Source organism: Ptychodera flava, chromosome 22, assembly GCF_041260155.1.
Source record: "Ptychodera flava strain L36383 chromosome 22, AS_Pfla_20210202, whole genome shotgun sequence".
NCBI classification, from domain to species: domain Eukaryota; kingdom Metazoa; phylum Hemichordata; class Enteropneusta; family Ptychoderidae; genus Ptychodera; species Ptychodera flava.
Genome location: NC_091949.1, coordinates 17158078 through 17175126, shown reverse-complemented (window position 1 = coordinate 17175126; position 17049 = coordinate 17158078). Strand labels below are relative to the sequence as shown.

The following is a 17049-nucleotide window of genomic DNA, read 5'->3' as shown; positions in this document are numbered from 1 at the left end:
CTTTGATCTCTACACCTGGCAAAACGGGTTGGCAAGTGTTATGAATGGCAAAGCCTGTCAAGGAAGACAAATTGAGGTTTCATTATCTGCACAATCTGATTAAAATCCAATGTAGAGAGATGGGTTAGTGTTATAGCAATTATGTTGTACTCTTTTATTAACTGCACAGTGCAGTTGAAAATAAATTACAAATATAAAAATTTCAATTCAATTTGTATACACTTGTCTGATGTCATCCTGAGGAACATGTAGGAACATCTTTTATGAACTGCACAGAGCAATCAGATGAGTGGTTTCAGAATTAAACATTTTTTGACTAAAAACTGAAAAAATTACCTGAAAAATAGAAACATGCAAATTTCATCCTAAATTCTACACATCTGCTTTAGAATACCTAAAGGAACCTGCACAACAAGTTTCAACCCTATCTGACCAACGGTTACAGAGTTTTAGCAATTTGCAGGGTTTTTCCTTTTTTCCCCCTCATTTGCATATTTTGACTCTGACAAGTTCATTTGAACAAATTCACATCTCCACCCCTAGGTGCACCTGTACACCAAATACTAAGACAGTAGGTTCTGCCGTTTAGCTGTTTTTGATGTGGACGGACATACATACATACATACATACATACATACATACGTACATACATACATACATACAGACATGCAAATGGCATGCAAATGAACTGATTCAGCTTATACGATTACCTCACATTGGTATACCAAATGTGAGCTAAAAATTATAGTAAAAGTTTGAGAGTCCAAAAATCTGTCATGAGGTGCGTTTTAACCTTACAGGTTTTAAATCTCCATTAGCTGCGTGTACATACTGTACATGTTGATGTATTTTCCAATATTTTTAGTGCTGCTTGTGAAATACCATTTCTAACACTAAAATTCGTGTCAAAATGCCAAGAGTCTAACTTCTCCACACAGACTGTACTGGATGTGTTCAATGTACAATGTTATTGTTGGATATCATATACAAAATATTACATGTACATTTGGTCAGGCCACAGACAGTGAAGTGAAAGACCACTGTCTCTGGTTAGACGAATACATGTACTTTATATGTCAACATAGGGAGCGGAATTACACAGATATTTGTATTATTGGAAAAAAAGGAATTTATTGTCCCTTTCACGAAGGCAGGTTGAGAGGAAGGATTAACTTTCAGATAAGACAGGGGTTTTTCCTGTTGATATCTTTATCATCCTCATCTGTGGTGACATTGTCACTGATTGATAAAACCACAAATTGTTAACATGTACCTGTAATTGCCATTAACTTTAGGTGAAAAAGTTGTAATTTTGGTTTTGTGCCTTGATGTCAAAACTTGAAATCTCAATAATCCAGACTTCCTCTCTTCCGGACAATTTTGCTGAACTTCTTCTTTTGTAAATGTGAACACAGCATAGAGTACGACACTGTGCCAGTTAAAAAATAACATTGTTGTATTTGAGCAACTTCTCTAGCTGTTAATGTTATGTAGCTGGCTAAAAATTTTTCCCTGTACAGAATCTGCACAATACAGACAACAGGATTTCACCTTGTCTAGGACCTCATCTAGAATTTACCATGCATGTGACTGCATAAGTTCTGTCAAAATAGAGATATACCTATGACAATAATCAAATATGGTATAACAGAGACTCACTACCTGTACATACAGTAAGCATGATATCAAGTAGACATGTATGTACATGTTTCGTGGCAAAACATCTCCAATTACAAATTCAGAATCCTACATTTACTGGATCAAATACATACACTGAAGTGAAAGAAATCATATGAATCTGAAGTCTACCGACAGGCCTGCTGTCAGCAATAATGATGGAAATGCAGTGACACATCAAATTATAACCCCTCATGGGCAGATTTTACCAATCTAGAGAAATGACGATAATTTCAGTAAGATTACGCCTTGACTGATGGAAAACCAACTATCAGTAGAATATTCACAAAGAGAAGTTGAAGCACTGATGAAGAGCTGGGATAGAGAAAACTTATTTCGGAAAAAGCATCGGAGTGCTGCAAACGCCACTGAATTGCTTTTCACGTACATGTATGTATTCAGGTAACGTTCATGTCTCTAGGTAACTGTCTGAGTAACTCCTATAATGCTTTTTAAGTTAAGCCTACACGCTGACAGCTGTGTATTTAGAAGACTAAACACATTTCAGTCGATAAGTAAGACCGTACATGCAATCAGTGCCTAATTGACATCTTCTATAGACTGCTGTTGGAGTTTACCGGTGAAAAGGAATATGTCTGATCTAAACAGTTATAGAGTTAGCTGGGTGTTTTTGAATAGCAGGCACTATGATTAAATCTTAATTGCTACTTTTCTAAATGTGCAGTAGGAAAACATACACAGATTTTTCTCTCCGCTGTCTGATTATTTGGGATAAGCTTAATTTTCATTTGATTGAAGCACACATCTTTAGTAAGGCTTTACTTTAATCTTTAAAAGCTGAGCGGAAAAAAGTCTGTGTTTCTGGATTGGAAAAAGGTCACCGATGGAAGGAAAAAGTTCACTACTATCTTTTTAAAGCATGAATGCACATGTGGTCCTGGATTGCAAAACTTTTGATTTCTGCAGTAGATTGTGTAAAGATTACATTTTTGGTTCAATCTTTTGAGAGAAAGGCAGGGGGCTGAAGAGAGATAGAATGATAGAAATAGTTTCAAATTGGAAAGATGTGACAATTTTCCATGAATAAAAATGCCATTTTTTACATTTTTCAGCCTCGCCTCTACCAAATCAATGAAATCCATTTTTATATCACACCAAAGCCATACTGCTAAGCAGTCAATACGTGGAAGATCTGTTCTGTGTTTGGTGAACTTGCTTTTAATTTTTGTTGTGATCAATAGCAGCAAACGCATCAAATGGAAGATTTGTCAAAAAAATGAAAGATTGCAAGGGAGAATGACAGCTTGTCTCTGAATATCTTCAACATAGTTGTGAGAAATAATGTGTTAGGAAATAGCTCAATGGCAGTTGCATGTATTTGAATACAAATAATGTGTGGTGGGACTGCTTTAACTGATGCATGTGAGAACACTGGAGGTGTACAGAATATCCATTGATTTGTGTACTCATACCTGTAAGTGAAATAACAAAATCAGCTATTTGGAACAGATAGCTCACGGCTTGAGGCAATATTTAATAATCGAAACACGCCTAGGACAGATACATCACCTCATTGCGGTATCAAAGGAAAACTTAGGCAGCCTTATTTTCATTATCGTGTAAGAATTCGCATTCAACTACAAATGTTTTTGTTATATTTTCATCTTCATACTGTCATTTGGGCATACCTTGATGTTAATATCCCAAACACAGAGATTGTTTATATAAATAATACAGGGTTCTCAATGAGAGGATTTTGATTGGTGGGTCTACCCTCTGTTCTCCAAGCAATCTATTCATATGTTAATAACCGTACAAAAGAATACATTTTCACAATAAAAGAAAACACAAATTTTGCAGTGTTATGTAAATTGGTCCGGCCTCTGTTTTTCCATGCCCTGGAAAACTGTAATAGATGTGTTCAAAAGCCCCCCAGAATTTTAGCGAATCATTTACATGTATGAAATATACGATAGATTGGTTAAATAGGTCTTAAAATATTTAAAGCATTTTATGGACACTGAGAGGGAGTTACAATCGACATTTTGTACAACCAGACTTGTGTGAAAGTAGCCATTACAACCAGCTGTGATGATTATCTTGGCTTCAAGAAATCAGAGCAAAACCCAAACTCTGAGTACATGCAATGCTGCGTTAAAATACTAAATAGTACAGTTCAACAGACTTGCATAAACCCTCTCTATAAAGGTTTTTGCAAATAGCAATTACTTGAACGAAATCAACAGCTGCAGGGCTTGTCAGGGCTAATTAGAATGACCGAGGGCTCTTTCAAAGCTGATTGATTTCATTAGAGAAATCTACAAGATGAAATATTTTACGAGGGCTTTCTACATCTGAAAGAACTGTGTCATTGAGCAGGTGCGCCAATCTCACTTAAAAGCTTTCACAGTCTACACATGTACATTGCAGTAGGTTTGTTTACTTTTAACTTCATTCCCAATGTGAAATCTTTGTATCATCCTTGCAATTGATTATCAAATCACATAGGAGAATTTTGACCGGTGTGATTTCTGAAACAGGTGCTATACTTATACTGTCTTTTCAACAGTTCCTCCAACCACAGAAGGACTGTGGGATTGCGGTATGCTAATATCAACCACACACCCTACCCATTGCACTCATGTACTGTGATAAATTTGTAGATTACATATTGGTCGGACCTATTGATAAAGAAGGAATGAAAAAAAATAAAAATGCGTAAATATTCATATCAGCAAACTTTGCTGGTAAATATTGCCTTACATAGAAAAGGGCATAAATACATGTACCTATCTGGTATTTGTAAATACCCTACAACCTGCACCCATATGCCTATACATGCCCATGTACATGTAGTCCTGATGATTTTAAATTTAGCATTTAGTCAATTTGGCTTATTGACACTAATTTCCTGTGTGGACAATGATTTTTGAAATTTAAAGAGGACGGTAATTCTTCAATTGTGAAGAGGTAAGCTCAACCTTCTTAGCAATAACGAATCTATTGTTGCACATGATGTATGCTGCTCGGGTACTTTCACTTGTGCATGAAACATCAATGTAGAAAGACACAATAATTTGGGAAACTGATTCGCCCAGAATCAATTACAAAAAAAATATAACTCTGAGCTTAAAAGCATCAATATATGAACGATAAAAACAGAAACATGACTTGATAAATTTCATCACGTCCTGTTTCATTGCAATGACGTGAAACAGAACAATAGAAATGTCTCTACACAACATCAATCAACAATTTTGTTCATTTGGAAACTTACTGTGAAACGAGGCATAGTGCTTTTTTTGCAATCTTATATTTCATAATCTACTCCACTGCATGCGATTTCATTGCAAATTTTTCATTCAATCAGCCAAATTTAATACAACAGTGAACGGAAATTGTGTTTCAGTTTTAAGAGATGCGATTTATTTTATGGCACAGTACACAACTCAAGAGGTTTATGACAACCTGACAATTTAAAAGACTATACTACACTGGTGAATGCACGTTAACTATTTCTGTACATGGATACTGTCACTGTGAATTGAAATGATCTGAAATTATCTTGAACTGAAATTATCTGGAGGAGCTACCGATAGATTTGTAATTGACTACTGAATAGTTAGAATGCCCTGGGTTCTGAAAATGCGTTTAGTATCTCCATCGAGGCACCAAAAAGCCTCCGTTGATCAAACTTGTTGTAATCTGAGGCCATGCAGTATGCCACACAATTCACATCACATACAAATCATCATATTTTCATCTATTTTCTGTGTGTTTGAATCTGAGAAAAGCAGAAGCTCATCATCGTATTCAATCCAATTACACTCTCCCTCTCCGGGCATGTTGTGCTTAGCAAGAACATATTACTCTCATGAGAGAATTAGCTTTTTTTCATTTGACATGGATTCCATATGACAAATATCTGTCGGACATGGGGACCATTTGGAAGTGAAGAAACATACACAATGATACACGACTATATCCATTTCAAGCCTACGGAAACATACATCAGATGCATGACAGATGAGGACTGAAACTGCAAAGGGAAGATCCCCAAGTCGCACATTTTTCCATCAACATCACTTCTGCTGACCTTTGACCCTTAAAGCATACGTACATGTAGTGTTGCCCAATTTTATAATCTTGGGGACAACAAAATGATTTAATGAAATCAGACGAAGAGATATGCTCATCCTTACTGTTGTACATTTACTTTGTCATTCACATTCGCTTCCTTTGTTTCCCTACAGAGAACCAACCGGAAATAATTTCTGAAATCTGATCTGCTGATGGGTAAAAAATTAAGTTTTCTTTGGACACAATACATATTGACAAGGATTAATTCTAATACCAGTCTGATGATAAGTGTCGGAAAAAATTTCTTAAGCATCTCATTGGTCATCATGATTTATCACCTCTAACTTCCACATTTTGACTGCATTTTTACATTTTTGCTCTGTACGTTAAGTACAGCATCTTTTTTACTGCTGAAAACAATGACGCACCATGCCTTGTTAAACTTGTTGATACTGCCTATACACATGTACATTGTCTCAGGCTGCATTCACAAACACCTCCAGAGGGGTGGGGAAGGTGGGGTGGGTTGAAAATATCAATGATGTTGAGGGTCATTTGTAGGGATTTGGGGACCTAAAGGGGGGCTCAAAACAAAACTCTGATTGATATGAAATATGAGTTGGTTTGTCTCTTAAATAAAACGTTGCAAAAAATAAATGGTATGGGGGAAAAAAACACCTCTTTGGATTTATCATCAAAAACACATACACAAACATACAGATACTTTTGCATGCCAATATTCTTTACAACTGATACAAAAAGTCTGGATTGGAATTCATTTTTCAATAGCAACATTGCATATTGTAACATTGCAATGTGCTGGCAAGGCCAATGCCTTGTACATGTTTTTCAACATACACACAAGAGGGGAGAAGAATTTTGTTTTCTACCACAAAAATATTACCACTATATCAGAAGTTCTAGCTTTTGTCCCATCAAAGGAAGAATGAAGCAGGTTGGTCTGTGAGGTCTGAAAACAACATACACGCCATCAAACACCGTAGCAACAACAAAGCAACATCCCTGATTTATCATTCAGTGACTTTAATTTATGAGAGAAAGGTTAGCTTTCTCTTCATCATTGACTGTAAAATTGCTCTACAGGTACACATAAACAATGAAAGCACCTGGGAGCAATACAGCTTGATCTTGCAGCAGAAGAATTTGCTACTTACATGTGTACATCATTAACTACTTTATTTTCTGGGAATACTGGCCGACTTGAAGGAGCCGGAACAGTGAATATTGATTGGGGAGAAAATGGAAAAGGCTGAAAGTTGGCCAATACTATTAGTCTAAAGGTTTACTGGTGCATTGGTTTGTTAAACCAATCATTGAAAAACTCCCTTCACACAGGCACTGTGGCTTGTTTCTAAAATTAAGTGTCAAGATTATTGTACAGACGATCATAACAGGGAGTTGAGTGCAACAAGTAATTTTTACTAGGCTGATAGACAGTGGTGGTTTCTTAGGGCAGGAAATACTACTCTGTTTTATCTTTTGTAGGATAGCTTCCACTTTCAAGATTCATATTTTGTAAAGACAACCAGTGTATGTGTGGACCATGCACTGCCAATCTAAGATGGATTGCAACTCACAGAGTTTTTAAATTAACACAATCATTGATTTATCACACAGATTATACATGTACCCAGGGTTTTCTCTCGACTGCGCGATTGCGTAAATTGCGCATTCCGAGTCATTGTCTGCCCTGAAAAAGTCACTGACTGCGCGAAAATCGCGCACAGAACACAGCAAGCGAAGACGTCTACTTATATTGATATATGAGGGTGACCAAAGCGCATAGTACAGCGAACTGTGTGTATCAATGATGGAAGTTGGGAAAATTCGAGATTTAGCATTGTGTAGGCACGTGTGTAGCAATGCAACACTATCGTTTGATCGGCGCATGGGGATCAGTGCATATTTTTATGGATTTAAGCCCCCTAAATTCGGACCGAATCGTATCCGAGGGAACATGTATGTCAAATCCTGAGTCGGGGAAACTTGTAGGTGACAATTAGACAGAAGATAGAGAGCAGCCGAGCACATCAAAAGCTGACAAACGTCATCATGTCGATGTTTATGCATATGTGCTGCATACGACATAGACGACGCAACTGAACTGGGTGACGACCGTAATGATATCTAGGAAGCGCTTCATAGGAAGGCAAAATTCACATCAAAAGTGACTGCCCCCTAAAATGTCAAGTCTGCCCCCTAATTTTGATGATTGGGGCAGAAAGTGCCCCTTTCAATGAACATGCAGAGAAAACACTGTGTACAATACCTGAGACAGGTATTCAGGCACTTACTAATAAAGTCCAACAGTACTCTTCAGTGAACAGCTGCTTGTATAAACTAACTGTGAAGTCTGTGGAGTAAATAAAGTCTTTTTTTTTGGTGAAAATCAAAAATTTAACTTTTGCCATAGATACATACATGTATGATGTAGAGGCCATTATGAATTTTCAAATATTGGAGTTTTTTTGCAAATAGAAATGTTTCTCTACATGAAAATTTGCATGGTAACGCATGATTTTTATTTTTGATTTCAAATAAGAATGGCAAAAGATTATTTCTTTCATTTTCAAGGTGCATTTTACTTAAATGTACCAGGGCCACTCTATGCATACATGTCCAGTTCAGACACATTTTGGATTGTTTCTTCCTGGTTTTCTATTCCATGGTCTAGGCTAGGCACTACTTTTATGGAGGGAAAAGGCACATTTGGAGTCATATCATATTATCATTTCTGAAGTAAACATGTTTTTGACCCCATTCAACTGTCACATATGTATGTTGAAGGCAGGTCTATAATGTATCACGCGTTTAAAATAGGACAAATCTGATACATATACAGTGTATTCTTTACATGTGAATGACATCAATTGAAATCACACTGAGTGCTAGATATCTTCTTGGTAACATGAACCAGTATGCAATATATGCCAGTGATCGGGTCTCTTTCCTTTTCCTCTTCCTCTCCTACTGAATTACCAAATCACTTTTCTAAAGTTTCAAAAAACCCTCACTTTTGCGAAGCTGAGCTGCAATTTTCAGATAGTGAAGCCCGAAAGCCACACAGACAAGGTATAAAGATAAAGTGGCACCGTAAGATGTATGTCTTTGACACCCGATATAGCTAAAAATTTGGCATTTCCATTAAGTCATGTGACTCCTGCAAATGAAAGATGTATGTACTTCATCTTGATTAATGAACAAAGCACTGATCACTGGAAGTAATCTTTCAAATATGGGATCATTAAACCCTTCCTAACCATTTTTATGCATGACAAATGACTGCGGACCTTTAGTTAACTTGTGTTTTTGACAGGCATACTAAGACTGCATGTCTGTAACCATGACAGCAGATTATTTCCACTGAAATTGACAAGCCACCATGTCTATGCATGGCATTGCAAAGCGAAATTAATCCATAAATTATTGATCAGTAACTTCTGTTCAAAACTAACGCTTTGCTACACTGACTTTTTGATATTATACCTGACAGTTTGTTAAGATGCACTGTCAGCTACAATTTGTCACAAAATGGGCAAGCAACTCACAGTGTAGAAAAGTACAAATGTTCAAATGAACTGAGAGAACAGTATTTCAATTTCATTACGTTTTGAACAAATCTGAGTTAAATTATTTCTAAATATCTACATTTATGGTTAAAATATATCAAAGTGCATGAAGTGAACAGAAAGGTGCTTTGCGGACAGAAATTCAGACTCTCAAACTTTTACATACTCTTTTGTCTACCACTCTTTGGGCACATTTTGATTAAAGCACATCGAGTAAATAAAGTTTCACTGGCTTATTTTTGCGAAAATTGAAAATTAAAGTTTCCTCCATAGAGTTAAAACATGGATGGCAGCCAATTTGAATATCAATTGTTGGTAAATATGAGTAATTCATTTTTCTAGTACCCAATTTCGTCTGATGTCCACTGACTTTCATTCTAGATTTCGAAAGGAAGTGCTTGAAGTTTCCTGGTTGAAAGTCTGAGCCAAAGTTTCAGTCTCTCAATTTCGAGGCGCCGACTACAATATAACAATCAGATATAAAATGCTGTCCAGTCAATCATAGTTTGAACAAATCTGACTGATTCATTTCCAGGTATCAACATGCTTTCAAAAAACAAAACAAAAACGTTTAATCTAGCAAAACACGAAAAAGTAGTCTATTGCTAACATTTGGTACAAATAACATCATTTGGGATCTGAAAAAGAATATGTTGGTACACTTTGTCATAGCATTCGGAAATTGGGTATAATCAGAAAAGTTATTACATGTACAACCACATGGTCACCTACATGTAAAGATACATGTACAGTATTTGACAAAGTCCAGCATGTTTGACATTGAATTTGCTGTGGAAAGATATACACTTGGTTCCCCACGAACGCACATTTACCAGGCATTTGTTGCCATAATTGCAACTTAATAGCAGGATGTTATTTAGGGAACATTCTCTTTCCGCCAATTTCACATCAATTTCCTATTTATGGGAGCACAATCACACAAATTAATCCACAATTGCTTCTTTTATTACTGATTACATGTTATTTTTGAAGCAAGTTCACCAGACTTCCATGTTACTGATACTGGTATATTCTAAATGATACAGTTTGTTAGCTCCACCCACACTCTCTGTGAAGTTGACCAATTTCATGAGCCTGTACATGTGGATGATTATATGCACTGTGAACAAACTGTACATACAGGACCACATGTACTGTTGCAGCACAGCACTTGCAGTAAGAGGTTACGCAAATGGCTAAGCACTGATCTGGTAGATTTTATACTGGTGATGCTGTGTCTTCTATAATGACATGATGGTGACTGATACTGAATGCCAGATGGTGTTTTGCAGCGTACAAAAGGCATAGAGTACCAGTATTTTTCCTCCAGACTTTTTTCGTGTTCTAGCTTTTTTAAATTACTAAGCCATTTGACTTTTTCTGATGCATATGCATTACAATGTATAAACTGTGTGCAAGAAGAATATCATTGATGACAAGATACTCTCAGGTCTCCGTTTAGATATAGACAGTTTTTCTACTGTTTATGATTAAGACAACACTGATATGGGCTTCTGTTGATTTCCCATAATCCCTTGCTTCCAGCATATGCGTACATACATGTAAACATGATCATACCATGAATTTAGATAAAACAAAAACAAATTACAAGAGCATTATCACACTGGGCTGTGTGAACATGAAAAATGACTTTCCATGGGGCATTGGCAATGAATTTAAATTCTACATGCGCATAGTCTTAATATGAACGAGACACACAGATACATAATTCATTGTGTGTATATGTATATAGTTTTTCATCTAATCTGAACAGATGCTTCCGTGAATACGAGAAAACAGCTCTAGCTTGGGGGTTTGTTATGAGGTACAAAAAAACTTAGGAACAGAGAAATTGCTTTAAGATCTCATCTTTATCATTACTGACATATCTTAGTACTGGTGCTAAGCTTTTAAGTTTTATGATCACACTAATAACCCATTTTTCCACTTCTGCTTTGTAGGGCATTAAACCGCTGACATGTTTTAGTGCAGCGCCCTCAAGTGACACAAGTCTGCAGCATATTGTCTGGGAAACTGTGAGTTTTGCAGAGTTAAGAGAAAAAAATGCAATGCTTTTGCCTTACAGATTTACAGAACACAAGAGTGAGCATACTGTAAAGTGCTCACTTAGAGCAAGAGAATCAAAATTCAATTGAATGGCAATTTTGAAATTACTCTACATGATTTCAGAGAAGCAGGTGTTTTTTCACTTTGTACCTTTCCAATTCACAATTCCAAAAGAAATTATTTTGTTTTCCAGAGTTCTATCATTGCTAGTCAGCAAATGTTAGAAATTGCAACTGACTCTCTAACGAATACATCATAAAAGTTTAATACTATTGGATTCAATAAATTATGTACAGTACCATAAAATTTTACAATAGATATACTCATAACTGTAACACATGTGAAAAAACCATGTTTCAAAGTTTGACAACAAAAGTAGACAAATGTCAATGCTCATGTCATATTGGCGCTCCTGAGTCGACTGGGCAGAACTCAGAATGCACAGGTACTGTACATGTACAGTAGCTATAATGTACATCATACCTATATTTGTAACGCTGCAATACCGGTACATTCATGCACATAAATTATCTGCACAGTTCTGCTACCAAGTGCTGTGTCACTTTTTGTTGATGATTTAAGAGTCAGTCAGCTTTAGCACAGAAATATTCTCCCATTAATCCATACACATCTGCAGACCCATAATGTCACACTGCCCACTGAAGGAGACACAAAACTGATTCAGATCTGTCAGTAATAAATGTAACACATTTGATGCCGTACAACTGCAATACAGTGAACAGGGGCATTATTTGGGGAATGTCAAAGAGAGCCTGGAGATACTATGTACACGAACAAGCCTCGGATGAAAACGGCAAAATATTTTCTGAAATATCATACATAGAAAAGTGTTATGACTTGCAATTCAAAAGGTTTCATCAAGACTGAATTTCTGATGACCAGCAGTAGTAAAATATCAAGGAATGACATGTACAGTATAGAACTCATATCATGGTAAAACCCCAGTTGTGCGATGAGTGTAATTGAATGTCCTGAAGTTACCTGTACACTGCGCATGTAACAAGGTTTTATGACAAGTTTCATCCGCACAGCCTGATAAGTTATTATAAAAACACCTACAGCTAGTGTTCAATTTTAATATACATGCATTAGAAACGGCATCAGATAACGCATGTTTTAATTATGATCTAGGTGAAGGCTTGATCTACATGTTTCATGAATTATTCACCAGCTGTGGTTTGCAGGTTCATCCAGGATTTCCTAATTGGCAAAACCATCAAATCATGGAACACTGTAAGAGTTACCTGTCAACCGACCTGTACTGGACTATGACAGTTGTTATCCTAATTTCTCAGCTAAGGTTTTGGTGTCTGAGTGTCATAATTTTTACATCCTGTATTTTGGTATGGCATCATGGGCATTTGGGGCTAATTTCTTGGTCATGCACATCTCTCTCTCTCTCTCTCTCCTCTCTCTCTCTCTCTCTCTCTCTCTCTCTCTCTCTCTCTCTCTTTCTCTTCTCTCTCTCTCTCTCTGTAAGTGTATATACATATACTCTCTCTCTCACACTGTACTGTTCATGTGTACATGTACATACATACAATATATATATATATATATATATATATATATATATATATATATATATATATATATATATATATATATATATATATATATAAAGATCACAACTGTATACATACACGTATGTGCAGTATCTATACAAATAACTCATAGATGTATAGATGTTGATTGTGCCACATTTAATTAATAGTGTTGATTCAAGATAAAAATAAAAGTACATTATTTACGGAATGATGGATGTTTGGACACTTCCATAAGATTTTGTGATATCTGAAAAGATTTAGCAGAAATGTATATATGCACACAGTGCCACCTGCTGAGGTGTAAGTGAAAATTTCAAAGGTTGGTACCATCCAGTATCTTACAGATATCTATTTTAAGGACGTTGATTGACACATAAACTGTAATGAATCAATCATTGTGAAGCAAGCCTGCGGACACCTTTGTCCATGTAGGCAAATTATTTTCATATTTTGCAGACCTGCCCACATCAGCTTGAACGACATGTGATGCAAAGTAAACCCTGAATATATAAACCAGTCTCTGAATCTGTCTGTATTTTATATTTGTACATCATACTATTCAGCACACAAATGCATGTACCAGTAGTCAATTTGTAACAATTAGCGAATAGATTGGACTCTCCACATAAAGAGTGAAACCGGCACACAAAATGAGAGTGTGCGTACATGTTACATGTGTGCATTCTCTACTTTCTAAATATATACACATGAATTTAATAGGATCATGTCGGTAATACATTAGTCATGTCCCTTGACTATAAAATTATGAACATACATGTACATCAGATCACAGATGTGACATGAATCACAGTCATTTCTGCAGATACTTTCGATTTCTGTTTAAATCCAGGGACTTTTGATACCATTTGGGATAGTGTAGAAACGTATAGTCGCTTGGCTGTAGAGCTATTATCACTAATAGTAATACAGAGACTGTCTTGAGTCTGGCATTACAAGTCACGTACATATTATAGACTGTATAAGAATTACAGACCATACTGTATGTAGACTGTAACACATATGGGTGGACACCCTGCTAACATGTGAAAAGGTCATGTGAATTCACCCTGACATATCTGAGTTTTGTACTCGGGTACAAGTCAAAACTCCATGAGCTCTAACTTTTTCATGCATTTCAACTATCGCTGATGTACTTGTAAAATATAGTTTTTCGTTTTACTGCTAAAATCGTGTCAAAATGCCCAGCGCTCAACTGCAGCTTGTATGTTCTTAGCCTAGACCATATACGTCACTTGCCTCCGTGCCTCCGACCCACGGAGGCATGTGACGTATAGGGTCTAGGCTAGTATATTCTGTGATGTACTATATCGATGATGACTTTCAGTCTAGAGAATATTATTTTTATCAACTATAACACTGATTAACACAATGTGGTGTGCTAATGTGTTGTGTTGGCAAGACTAATATTTTTGAAATTTTAGCTTTTTTAGGGAGATGAAAAAAGCCTTCACTTGGGCACAAAATTATTGAAAAGATCGTCAAAAGTTGCCTGCTGTTCCTTTAACGGGCATACTCGTAGTATAATTCGACACCATCTCCCTGGGAAACAGTCAGCGATGTATTTCAAGTGCAATTCACACAGGTGACCTTTCAAATTTGTTGCTGAGCATCTGTGGTTGGCACACCACCAGCATACAGAATCAAAAGCACTGACAGCGCACAATTCAATTATTTCGGAAACATGAGACATTCTCAGCTGGCTCTTGCAGACACACTTGATTGTAAATTGCAGGTGTTTTTTTCCAGCAGATGTCTCCGCAGCGATACTAATGTGTCCATTTGTATCCTCTCCAAAGATAAGAAATGAGACAACCTGACTCCAGTGCATCCAGAGTGCTGCATAATTGATTGTCTTGCATTTCAAGCGCTCAATGCTTTACTCAGATGGTCCCATGCACCAACAAGAATTGCATAGAATTACATGGATAAGGAGTCTTGTACAAATAGTGTATGGACCAGATAAGGCAGACTTGTTTTGAAATGGTGGCTTTTATCCTCACGGGGACACGAACACGATCGATAACTTGCAAGTTGCCATCAACCCCTATCAAACAACCACTTTGTATGTACAGTAGTTTGAAATATGTTTTGGCACTGTGTGGCCATTCTGAAAGGGAAATTATTTTTGACATATCACATCAGGAGCCTTTTTTGTCCCCTTTTCACAAAGCAATATTGAGCAAAAACCAACAAATAATTTACTCCAGTGATATCAAGCAATTCATAAGAGTATGTTCAAGCGAAGAGTCTAGAGGCCTTTCCCCACAGTATCAAAATAAACATTTTGTGAGAGACAAGATATCAGCATGCTACATCTGTCATGCAAATCTTCCATAGTAAACAATTGCTTTTGGAACAACATGACCGATTCTGGCAAAGATGTCTGTGTGGGAGGGTTCCGTACATGTATGATATGAGGCCTTTTTGTGTAAAATGCGTTGTCAGGAAAGTTCTTTGCAGCATACGTACTGATTAATTATTTATCATTATGATTTTTATTCTTGTTATTTTTTGCTCAGAAAGCTTTATGAAGTGTATCAAACATTGATTTCTGTCTAGACATACCTGTTTGTATGAGAAATGTATGGATTTCAATGTATAAACTGCGTAAGTGCAATAGTGCTCACTGAATGAGTAGTAGGCTTTTGTCCTGTACTGTACTGGGTAAAAATCATCTGCTAATAATCTGTACAAAGAGGGAGATTTAACCCTTTCAGACCATGATTTGAACCAATTCCTTTGTTTTCTATGGTAAAGTTGGACTTCTAGAGAGGGGTGAAAGGGTTATGACATAGGTTGTGTGGAGGGACTGTGGTTTGGACTATTGGGGTAAAGTCTTCATAGCTTGTATGTTTTGATGTATTTTGTTCTTTTCTGTCTGTAAAACAGTTTCTTCTTCTCCTCCAAAAATCATATTGCAATGTTCTGAGTTTTAAACTTTTCCATGCAGCCTGTACTGAATGTGTAGAATGACTGATGTTCACTTTCTTACATGTATGAAGGGTGGATGACTGAACACCGGTTATCATTAGAATTCATTCCTCAACAATATTATTCCAGATTGTACACAATTTACTGTTGTAAGGTTAATACTTCATATTTCAACATATTTTGGGAAAAGAAAACATTTTTTGTAGATTCAAAATCTATGGCAAGCTGCAGCTATTGACAATTTTGAAATCAGTCTGGTATTCCAGGCATACAGTTCCACCTCTGTTACATGAGCATAACAATGCAGTTTATCAAATCACGGAATTTGAGTATTGCCTCTGTGTATAATCAAACATTTATGACGGAAGAAAAATCATCAATGGCAGTCTTTTGAATAATTCACCCAGCTACTATATGGTTTCATTTCTTATTGATTGCTGTTTAAGATAATCATGAGCAGCTCAAGTATAACTGCAGACAAACTGTTCCCATAAATTACTAACTACCAATGTGGCTCCTGGAGAACCATCAGTGATATTATAGGGTATGTGAGTAGATTTCTATAGAGTTGCAACGTAATTGGCATGTCGTACTCTTGAACCATCACCAGCCCCACTAGTTCAAACTGAACACCAACATCAGTGTTGTCTACAGGTTTCTTTCACAAGAGCGGATATTCCATCTCCATGAAAAATTCGGGGGATTTGGTTCTAATTGAGGGGAACAATAATAAATTATGCAAATTAAATTATGCAAATTAAGGTAATATCACAGTATCAATGTGCTAAGGTTAAAGGGAGGCGGTCGTCGGAACTGCACTGTGTGTGACATTCTTGTTTGCAAACAATATATTGTTTCATGTATGATACCTAGATGTATCACGTCAACATAGCTGCAATATTTAAATTTTACGATATTCATCATGGACACTTATCGTGGTGTGGAATGCCAATGTCAATATACCCTGTATCTTTAATATCTCAAGATCTCATTGTTGGGGTTGACATTGAACATTTATGATTATTTTAAGGAGGAATTAGATTCTGAAGAAAACACTGCAGCATACTGCATGTATGATCTTTACATGTACGCACTAACATAGACCACAGAAAAACATGCTATATGTACTCAATCATCATGTATTGACATGAAAA

At 36.4% G+C, this 17049-nt stretch overlaps 1 pseudogene; it reads right to left on the bottom strand.

Annotated features, from left to right (window-relative positions):
• The window catches only part of LOC139122837 (bifunctional heparan sulfate N-deacetylase/N-sulfotransferase 1-like), an 82996-nt pseudogene that overhangs the window by 59993 nt on the left and 5954 nt on the right, over positions 1-17049 (bottom strand).